Below are 11797 nucleotides of genomic sequence, written 5' to 3'. Positions count from 1 at the left end.
ATTCTCTTTCAAATTTCACAGTAAATGGATAATTTTACATTACAGTAAATAAGAGGATTCATGAGGGCGCAGCGGTAGATGTCATCTATGTGGACTCCAGTCAGGCGTTCGACAAGGTTTCACATGGGAGACTGATTAGCAAGGTTAGATCTCAACGAATATAGGGGGAACTAGCTATTTGAATACAGAACTGGCTAAACGGTAGAAGGCAGAGGGTGGTGATGGAGGATTGCTTTTCAGACTCGAGGCCTGTGACCGTTGGATTGCCAAAAGGATTGTGCTGCGTCCTCTACTTTTCGTCATTCTCATAAATGATTTGGATGTGAGCATAAGAGGCATAATCAGTAAGTTTGCATATGACATCAACATTGGAGGTGTAGTGGACAGCAAAGTAGGTTACCACAGATTACAACATGATCTTTGTCAGATAGACCAATCGGTTGAGAAGTGGCAGGTGGAGATTAATTAAGGTAAATGCGAGGTGCTGCATTTTTGGAAAGCAAAGCTCAGCAGGACTTTTCCACTTAACGGTAAGGACATAGGGAGTGTTGATGATCAAAGAGATCATGGAGTGCAGATTCATAGCTCCTTGAAAGTGCAGTCGCTGGTAGACACGATGGTGAACAATGCGTTTCGGTATTCTTTGCTTTATTGGTCAGAACATTGCGTCCATTTTGCGGCTATCCCGGACCTTTCTTAGTCCCCTTTCGGAATATTGCGTGCAATTCTGGTCTCCTTCCTATCTATAAGATGTGGCGAAACTTGAAAGGGTCCAGAAAAGATTGACAAAGATATTGCCAGGGTTGGAGGATTTGAGCTGCAGGGAGAGGCTGAATAGGCTGGGGCTGTTTTGCCTCGAGCTTTGTAGGATGAGGGGTGAACGTATGGAGGTTTACAAAGTTAGGAGGGTCATGGATATGAAAAATAGCCAAAGTATTTTCCATGACGTGTGAGAGTCCAGAATTAGAGGGCATAGATTTAGGGTGAGAGGTGAATGATGTAAGAGAGATCTGAGAGGCAACTTGTTCGCGCAGAGGGTTGGACATGTATGGAATCAGCTGCCAGAGGAAGTGGTGGAGTATGGTACAATTGCAACATGCAAAATGTATTTTGAAGAGTGTATGAATAGGAAGGGTTATGAGGGTTATTGGCTGGGTGCTCCTGGGCCTCCTCCATCGCCACTCTCTTACCACCTGACTTTGGAGAAAGCACACCTAATTTTCTGCCTCGGGAACCACCATGACATCAATATGGATTTCACCAGTTTGCCCATATCCCCTCCCCCCACCTAATACCTGTTCTAAACTTCCATCTGATCACCACGCTCATGGCTTTTCCGACATGTCCATCCTACTTCCCAATTATCTGCCCCACGCATCCCTCTGACTTATCACCATCTCCCCCACTTCCTTTTGCATTCTCTGCTGCTTTCCCCCAGGCCCCCGCCCCTGCCATTTAATCTCTCCACCCGCGAGGTTCAAACCCTCAACACTAATGAAGGCTTTTGCTGAAACGTCAACTTTCCTGCTTCTCTGAAGATGCCTGAACTACTGTCCTTTTTGAGGAACACGCTCCTGACTATGCTGCAGCATCTGCAGTTCTCCCTTTCAACTACGTCATTGAAGCCGTATTTTGAGTGTTAGCTTCATTTTATTTGTGTATTTCACGCTCTGTCCGCCCACAAATCTCAGGCATGAGATCTGACCTTAGTCTTGATTGTAGATGCTGGTTTCATATACTGTTTTAATTCTGACATTTTTAATATGTCACTGTTATCTCGATTCTCTACCTTCATTCACAGGGTTATAACCGATCAACTGTGCATTAGTAGGAGTTAGCTGCACTTTCCCACACATAAAAAAAAACATCTCCACTTTACTTTCGATTCCTACAAGACTTCACTGTGCAAGAAAGAGAAAAGAACACCTTTAGTAAGTTAAGATCAGTTGATTTAAAGAATCCCCATCTTCAACTGCTGCCGTCAGATCGACTCGACTCGTCCTTCTGCTGAGGAGTGCCGTGAGTTTATAAAATACTCATACACAGATATATGAGTTTCAAGCAACAGATTAAACATTGGTGTAAAATTTGCCATCCTTTTTATTCATTTGTGTTCGAAATGTGAACAGTTCTTAATCATACCAATCTAATTCTCCTCGCTGCATTCCTGCCCATTTCCGTGAGAATTAACTCTCTTCTGATTGGTTAAAGATAGTTCCCTACGGGAGAATGTGTCACTGTATTTAGGACCCATTCCAGTACAAGTTCACTGTGAATTCACACGTTCTTTATTTCACACATAACACATCATATCAACACATTTACTGAAGGCTAAATATCGTGGTATGTCCGAAATTCCAGGTGCATTTATTAAAATGAATGTCAGTCACAACAGCTATCTCCGTGGTCCTGCTCTAATTGGTCGTGACGAGATTGTTTTATGTGGCTTCCGAAAACATAATTTATTGGCAAACAATCGAAATATCTCCAAGGAAGCATATCAACTTGTTCAAATCATCTTACCTTTCTCGACTTTAATTCGAAGGTTCTCCTAAAGTACATCAGAAACGAATTATTTCATTTTGATTGTCACTTTGAATAACTATTTCATAATTTTATTTGTAAAACTGGAAGCTCCTTGGTAGATTTTAACTTGCATGGTTATTGGGATAGACTAACGCCTGACACTTGCTCTAAAGAGAGCCAATATGACCCAAGATCCCTCTGCTTCTCCACACTGCCAGCAATCCTTTAACTCTGTGTTCTGCATTGACATTCGCACTTCCAAAGTAAACGACTCTACACATTTTCGCGTTTCACTCTATCTGCCATATATCGGACCAGTGTTGCAAACTCGCAATATTTCTTTGCAATCCACAACAGCAGAATACACTATCGACAACTCCACCAACCTCCATGTCATCGGCAAAATTACTCCGTCACCTTTATTCTTCCTCATTTAACGCATTTATAAAACTCGCAAGAGCAGAGGTCCCCTAACCAATCCCTACGGAAGTTCACTGGACACCGACCTCCACGATGCCCTGTCCAATAATCTTCAGTGGACACTTGATGGTCACTGTTCGTGAGGAAATGTTTTTATCTAACTTATTAAGCCTGCCAAAGTACACGTTGACAGATGAAAATTAACTGAGTATGTCCTGCATTACTTTGCCGCTTTGGAAAGTTAAGGAAATATTTCTGTCTCTTCTTTATCCTCCTACATTAAAACAAGGTTATCATGGTGAAGGAAGAAACGGAAATCAATTTGCACATGGTATAGATTTAATGAAGGATTGAAGCATTTCATATCTATCCCTCCTGTCTCTTTATATATTCTCCACTCACCAATATGTTTACATATCATTGGATAAAAATAACAGCTATAGTCAGTGTAACTAAAACATTTATCATCTGCACGGCTGCCAAGATGCCTCAGCATGTCGGAAAATTGTTTGAGTCATGTCCAACACGAGGAATGAATGAAAGGCTTCTCACCGGTGTGAACCGACAGGTGCCTCAGCAGCGTGGACGCCTGAGAGTATCCTTTCCCACACACAGTATTTTTTCCGACAGAGTGGTGCAATTATGGAATGAGCTGCCAGAGGGAGGGGTAGAGGCTGGTACAAGTACAACGTTTATAATGCATCAGGATTGGTAAATAAGTAGGAGGGGGTGAGAGAGATATGGGCCAAACGCTGACTGATGAGATGAGATTTATTAATGATATATTGTCAGCGTGGACAAATTGGACTAAAAGATCTGATTTTGTGCATTCAATTTCTATGACTCTCTATGTCCCTCTCCCTCTCTCGGTCATGTCTCGCTGCGATCTTACCCCAGTTCAGACAGGGAGGTGGTATTGGGGCTGGGTCAGTGGAAATTGGATTGCTCCAACTTCTAACTATTTTTACACAATCATATCCCTGGGAGTGGGTAAACTGAAGTCTACTCCAGTACTGGCAGACTTCGAGTTTGTCCCATGCAGTGAAAGTGTGTGTAACAAAGACATGGAGGGTGTGTGAGATGGAGAGTGGGAGGATGTATGTGAAAAAACATGGGGAGGCTGTGTGAGACCAAGCGGCAGATTCAAACCACTACAAATGGCAGAGGAAAGATCACAGAAGCGCTTCACAGGAGGCTCCTAAGCACTGAGGATGTCACCGAGACAGGGGGAGAAAAGTCTGCAACACAAACTCCCAGCTCGGCAAACAGAACCACAACAACTTGCCATTGAATCTTTTGATGGGCAGTTTGCATATCCAGCTGCCATTTGATTTGTTTCTGGAAATATTAGCATGAAATAAATTAAATATAATCCCTCAGCACTGACCCTCCGACAGCACACACTCGTCCAACACTGAACGGGCGACGATGGCATTACTCAGCACTGACGCTGTGATAGTATCCTCTCGCTCAGTACTGACCCTCCAACAGTGCCTGCTCCCTCATCACTAACCATCTGACTGTGCCCACTCCCTCAGCATTGACCGAATTACAGTAACCGCTCCTTCAGCACTAACCATCTGAGAGTTTCTGCATCCTCAATACTGATGCTCTGTCATCGTCAGCTCCCACAGCACTGAACCTCCAAAAGTGACAGCCCTTTCAGCACTAACCTTTTGCATTGGAAAGAGAAAGCGCCGTTCCGTCAGTTCTGGCCCTCTGACAATGCATGCTTTCTTGGCTCTGTCATTTGAGCCTGGTCCTGGTGCACTATTCCACTCACTTGCACAGTGTTCAGAAGTTTTGAAGCAACCAAAGATATCATCTGTGAATTGCTGCACCAAATGATCATAGCAGTCTCCTGCGAGTGAGGGAAACAGAGGGAGGTGAGCAGAAAAACTATTTGTCACTGTCAGCTTAGATGAATTCCTGCCTCATCCTCAACACATATCCATAACCTGCGGCCAGACTGCCTCTTATTAACAGTCACAGGCCACATTGTATTTGTTACTGGGTAACGGACTAGCCCGGTGTAAGATCTGGAGGTAGGTGAGCAATTTGGTGATCGTGAACACAGATCGCTTTGTTTACTTAAGCATTAGAAATGGATAATTATATACTGCAGGGAAAGAGTTATATCTGAGGGAAAGGCAATTAGGATGAAATTTGTCAAGATTTAGTTTGCACTTGATGTGGAAGGAAACGGATGGAATGAGCACAATTGGAATGTGGAGCTTATTCAAGGAAATGATATTGCATGTACTTGATGAATGTATACCTGGCACTTCTAAAGGAAGTTGTGGAGCGAAGCAGCCGTGGTTTACGAAATAACTTGAAGCTCATGTCAAGAGAAAGTAGAAGGCATATGTTAGGATTTGACGTGAAGGCTCAGTTAGGGCGATTGAGAGTTACAAGTTAGTTACGAGCGTCCTGTACAGAGAGTCCAGAGAGCCAGGAGAGGACATGAGAAATCGCTTGTGGATAAAATCTTAGAAAACCCTATGGCTTTCTTCGTGTGTATGAGGAATCAAAGAATGTCGAGAGTAAGAATAGGACAAGTCAAAGATAGTAGAGATGAATTGCGTGTGAAGTCAGAGGAGGAAGGAAGTCGCCAAATGAATTCTTTTTGTTAGTATTCATATTGGTTTTAGACAACGTTGTCGATGAGAATCTGAGATACAGGCCACTAGACTGGATGGGACTGAGATTTACAAGGAGGACTTGGAAGGTGTGAAAATAGGTAAGTGCCCTCTGTCGGATGGAATCTATCCAAGGATTTTCTGGGAAGCCAGGGAGGAGATTGCAGAGCCTTTGCCTTTGATCTTTATTTCGATATTGTCTACAGGAATAGCACTCGAAGTTTGGAGGATCACAAAAGTTATTCTCTTGTTGAAGAAGGGTAATACAGATGACCCAAGTAATCATAGACCAGTGAGCCTTTCTTTTAGGAAAAAAAAATATGGAACGGAGTATATAAGATAGGGTGTATAATCATTCAGCCAGCAACAATTTGATTTCAGAGGGTCAACATGGTTTCGTGAGTTTTTCGAGAAGGTGACCAAGCATGTTGATGAGGGTAGTGCACTTGACGTGGTGTACATGACGCCTGTGAAGCCTTTGATAAGCTTCCACATGTTAGGCTGTTGGAGAAAATGCAGAGGCATGGGATTGACGATGGTTTCGCAGTTTGGATTAGAAACTGGCTTTCTGTTAGAAGGCAGCAAGTGGTGGCTAATGAAAAATATTCAGCCTGGAATCCGGTCACGATTGATGTGGCACAAAGATCTGTTTTGGGGCCACTGTTGTTTGTTATTTTCGTAAATGACTAAGACGCAGGCATAGGTGGATGGGTTAGTAAGCTTGCAGATAACACTAAAATTGATGGAGTAGTGGACAGCGTGGAAATTTGTTCCAGATTGCAGGGGTGCTTGGATAAACTGCAGAATTGGTCTTAGAGGTGGCAAATGAAGTTCAATGCAGTTAAATGTGAGGTAATTCAAATTGGGAACAATAACAGGAAGGCAGAATACTGAGTTAATGAAAGGATTCTTGGTAATGTGGATGTGCAGAATGACCTTGGAGTCCATGTACATAGTTTCCTGAAAGTTTCCAGCCAGGTTATTATTTTTTAGATTAATCACAGTGTGTAAACAGTCCCTTCTGCCCAACAAGTCCACACCGACACGCCGAATCGCGACCCACCCAGACCCATTCCCGTAACACTGCAGGCAATTTAGCATGGCCAATTCAACTGACCTGCACATTTTTTGGATTGTGGGACGAAACCCACGCAAACACCGGGAGAATGTGCAAACTCCACACAAAGAGTCGCCTGAGGCAGGAATTGAAGCCGGGTCTCTGGCGCTGTGACGCAGCAGTGCTAACCACTGTGCCACCGTGCTTCTAAGAAGGAATACCTTGTTTTCGGTTTCATTGGCAGAGGGTTGAGTTCCTGAGTCATAATGTCATGCTGCAACTATAAAAAACACTTGTGTGGCTCCACTTGGAATATTTTGAACTGCCATTCGCCCCATTCTAGGAAGGATGTGGAAGCATTGGAAAAGTTGCAGACGAGATTTAACAAGATATTGCCTATTCTGGAGGAAACGTCTTCTCAGGAAAACCTGAGAGACTTGGGTCTGTTCTGATTGGAAAGAAGAAGTCAGAGAGCGGATTTGATACAGAGTTACAAAGTTTTTGCAAGGTTTGTGAAGGTTTGTAGCTCAGGTTGAGGTTTTGGGTGTAGGTCTGCTCGCTGAATCAAACCTACAGTGCAGCCATCAAACCTACTCCAGAGAGTTACAGATGGTAAGAGGATTAGATAGGGTAGATTGTGGAAGTCTTTTTCTTAGGAAGATGATGTCAGCTTGTCCGAGTGGTCATTACTACAAATTGAGGGGTTATAGATTTAAGCCGGATGTCAGAAGCAGGTTCATTGCTCAGAGAGTCGTAAGGACGTGGAATGCCCTGACTGTCAATGTCGTTAACTCAGTTAAATTATGGAGATTTAAATAATCCTTGGATAAACACATGGATGATGGTGGGATAATATAGGGGGATGAGCTTAGATTAGTTCACAGGTCGGCACAGCATCGAAAGCCAAAGAGTCTGTGCTGCGCTGTATTGTTCGATTGTTCTATGTTCTAAAGCCAAATCTCCACATCGGGAACCTCCAACCCCATGGCATCAATTGGGATTTCACCAGTTTCCACATTTCCCCTCCCCCACCTTACCCCACTTCACAACTTCCAGCTCAGCACCGTCCTTATGACCTGTCCCATCTGTCCCATTTCCTTCCCATCCATGTGCATCATCCTCCCCTCCAAACTATCAACTTTACAACCTCCTCCGTGCACCTATTGCTTTCCGAGCTACCTTTAGCCCGGCCCCATCCTCTCAAATTTATCTTTCCACACTCGAGGCTTCCAACCAAATTCCTGATCGAAGGCTTTTGCATGAAACGTGATTTTCCTGCTCCTCAGATGCTGCCTGACATGCTGTGCATTTCCAGCACCACATTCTTGAATCTAATCTCCAGCATCTGCAAGACTCACTTTCACCTAATAATCATGGGTGTCCTTAATTTTCTCTTTCCCTTTCCTGACTCCATTTTCAATAAAGTTTAGAGATGTGTAAACAATACATCAGCTATGTCCCAAGAACAGCAAGAGACATATCTTGGTTTTCGATTAATTTGCAGGGCTCTTTCAGTTCAGTCATTTCCTGGGACATCATCTCTTTCAGTATGAGCATTAGGAAAGAACATTCCTTTTAGCAGTAAAAAAACATCAGTCTGTCACTCACCTTTGTTTCATCCACAAGGGCACCCAGACTCTTCTTTACAGCACTTTTTGGAGTTCCTCGTGATTTTAATGGCAGTCAGTCTTTTGACTCTTCCTACCATGTGCCCGACTCAAAAGCCTGAGATGCAATTGAACCTGAAAAGATTTTGACCACCCATTCAACCTGTCACTATCCCTTTCCAGATTCCGCTGTTCTCATCACAAAATGCCCTCCCACCTGTTGTGTATCGTCAGTAAATCTGGACACATTCCACTCTGCCAATTACACCAAGTCATTCATGCAGGTATAAATCATTTAAGTCCTATGACTGACCATTCCAGCACTTTGCTAATTACATATTTACAATTTGAGAAATACGCAATAATCCAGATTCTGTGTCTTCCACTAAATAAATAACGGACTATCCTGACCTTTTTTTTTCTCAACTTCGTGAACTCCTACCTTGTGCAATGGCTTTTGATATGGTCACTTATTGAATGCCTACCAAAATTTGATCAACTCTACTTGTAATATGATCAAAGAACTATGGCAAAGTTGTCAAGTGTGTTTTTACTTTCAACAAATGATTTTGACTCAGTTTGACTCCAATCATCTTTTCTCAACGTTCTGCAATCTCTTTCTTCATAATGGTCTCTCGCAGTTTCCAAAGGACAGATAAGATATTGGAACAGATGGAAGCCATTCGTCCCATCAGTTCAGCTCCACCTTTTAATGAGGTCATGTCTGATTTGGTTAATTCTTAACTGCACTTTTCCGCCTTATCCCCATTCTTCTTGATTCCCAAAGTGACTAATTGTCTCGCCATCTCAGCCTTGATTATACTCAGCCGAGACAGCCTTCCATTGTAAAGAATTCTGCAGGTTTTCTACTCTTTGAAAGACATAATATCCTCCTCGTCTGTGTCTTAAATGATTAACGGTTCCCCTGAGATTAGGCTCTTTATACTCTACGCAAACGTCATTTTTCATTCCATATCTTAAGTCCCAGTCCTCTGGAAACTGACCCTGATCGTTGGCAACATTTCTTCCAGAACATCATCCCACCCCTCCGCACTGCGCCCTCACCCATCAGTATAAACAGACCATGAAAATCTCCAGTTACCCTTCTTTTTTCCAAAGAGAAGAATCCCAACCTCAGTAATTTCTCGACAAAAGGGGTTTGCTCATCGCTGGACATAATGGAAGGCGGAGGATTGCCAAGAGGGTTTGGGAAAATATCGCCAGTTGGCAGGTTAAAAAAAAAAGGAATAATAACAGTAAACTCATGTCTCCAGCTTTGGGAAACTTTAGAATATCTTTGGGAAGCGGAATCTGAGGAGAACGAAGGGTAGATTGTCCAACTTAACAGAGCTGGTCTTAAAGAGGCTGGAACGTTGACTCTGTTGTTCTCTGGACATGGACCAATCTGAGACATTGAAAGGATTTTAGTTCCTGCGCGTCAGGAGTTCAAACCTCGCCACGGCTACAGGACCACGAGAAAACTAGTGTACAAACAAGTTACCAAAAAGTCTCGAAGAAAGCAGGACTCCGGTTGTAGAAATGTTGGTTTCTGTGACATGGATGTGTTTGCAGAGGGTACAGGACTGTTGCCATTTCACTACAGTGAATGTTCCAGGATTTATTTTGGGATAGTAAAACTGATAGAGAACAACAATCAATTTGGGAGGGGCAGGCTGAAGTTTGAATTCGTGAAAAGACTGTTTCATGGATCGTGCAACGAGTCAGTTCACCCGTGTGTGTTGCGTAATTGGTCAACACGTTCATCCATTAACCGAACGGTTGGTGATTTGGGACGTCCCAGGGTTGGATCTCTCATTGCTCCTACTTCATTGTTTTCTTTCCTACATAGCTCCGGGTTTTTAATGTGATCAGGAAAATGTTCCCCAACAGGAATCCTATCCAGAACCGCAACGGAATTTCTGTATTGTTTTAATGGTTAATGCAAAGGACTGTGGATGTTGGGAATCTGAAAGAAAAATAGAAAATTCTGGGGAATGTCAACAGGTTTGCCAGGACTACTGGGAGAAAGCGGAGTTCTGCTAACGTTCTGAAGAATTTCTGAAACGTTGAATTGCCTTTTCCCAGCCTAGATCCTGCTCGACCTGCTGAGTATTTTCCTGCAATTTCCGCCTTCGTTTAAGCTGAATATCGATTCCAGCTATCGGGGTGGAACACCCAGACCCACTTCGTCCCGACATTTCATCGATTTGAAAGCTGTGGTTTTTGAATTCAAATAAACCAAACAATGATTCACCACTGCTAAGCTCCCTAGAGGGAGAGACCTGGAAATAAAAACGTGAACAGTCTATCTGTAGTTGCGGCCGAGTGGTTAAGGCGATGGACTTGAAATCCTTTGGGGCATTCCCACGCAGGTTCGAATCCTGTCAACTACGAATGAGGGTGAACTTCGCGATATGCTTGGCTTTTGGAGATTCAGATCGCGGCGGGGAGAATCACTTCATCCAGGTCATGAATGGTGCAAATCTCCAGTGCACTCAACGAAGTGCACAGATGCACTGCCAAATTTGTTTAGACTCGTTACGACACAGCGTGAACCTTCCTGCTTCCTCTAAAACCAGCAACGATTGACAATGTATTTCTATTACCCATTTTAACGTTCCTTTCGATAATACTATTCAGATAAAACTCCCAATTAAGGTTTATAAAATAACACTTCTTTTCTCAAAACCAGACAGTTGTCGGTTCTTGTCTTCGGATCTTCCCGTGTCTTTTTTTTTCCTTGTTTGGACCTTCTGTGTCACAGGTCACAGATCGAAAAGGTATTTTCCTGAGATATATTTTTACAAGAAGATTGTTACCTGCAAGAACTTGGCATTCCTCCTTTCAACTGCTCAATATCCCCCGTCTCATACCCCAGAGCATCTGATTGGGTCATTTTTTTTTAAGACTTTCAAGGGACGCAATTAAAATTTGAATTGAAATGTATATTTTATTCTGATTAAAATTTGAACTGAGTAGCCAAACTTGAACTGTTTATGACTCCAGGTAATGTACTAATTGAATTGTTCGACCCAGTATTACGTCGTTGTTTTATTGAGAACACTTGTTGCTGTGTCTGGTTGTTCTGCTGCTTTTACCTGTGTTAAACGTGCACCAATATGTTTAAAACACCTCGCCTCTACAGGAAAAAATGAACCATCACAATGAAGATATGTTTTCATTTTAATTTTTAAATACTTTACTCTAACATACAGATAAGTTTCATACAATTTCATCTGAATGCCATCAGTTAAATCTGCGATAATGTATCTGTGAATACATTCTACTGTACGGAAGCTCAGCTAATTGGAATTGGACAGTCAAAACAAAAGAGTTGGCATCTAGCTGCTCGGGTTTGAAGGGTAAGTGGATTATTTAAATGCCTGTGGGGAGCTAATCAAAGCACATCTGCAAAAATAAAAGCAGTCACAAATTCTTCACATAAAATACGTTGTACCACTCATTCAGAGAATCATAGAATTCCTGGTTTGTTCACTGGTTTGGTAAAATGTGGCACATGATGCCCAAAATTGCAACATAAAACATAC

General features: G+C 42.7%; 1 non-coding gene across 1 annotated transcript; it reads left to right on the top strand.

Annotated features, from left to right (window-relative positions):
- The first annotated feature begins 10560 nt into the window (after positions 1–10560).
- Positions 10561–10642, top strand: trnas-uga (transfer RNA serine (anticodon UGA)). The gene has a single exon. It is a non-coding gene; the product is annotated as a tRNA-Ser (tRNA).
- The last annotated feature ends 1155 nt before the right edge of the window (positions 10643–11797 follow it).

This window comes from Chiloscyllium plagiosum, unplaced genomic scaffold (genome assembly GCF_037043375.1).
Source record: "Chiloscyllium plagiosum isolate Xiang-an unplaced genomic scaffold, Cpla_swu_hap1 HiC_scaffold_20, whole genome shotgun sequence".
In the NCBI taxonomy this organism is placed as follows: Eukaryota; Metazoa; Chordata; class Chondrichthyes; order Orectolobiformes; family Hemiscylliidae; genus Chiloscyllium; species Chiloscyllium plagiosum.
The sequence above is the reverse complement of the archived record's forward strand: the minus strand, read 5'-3'. Positions and strand labels throughout refer to the sequence as shown.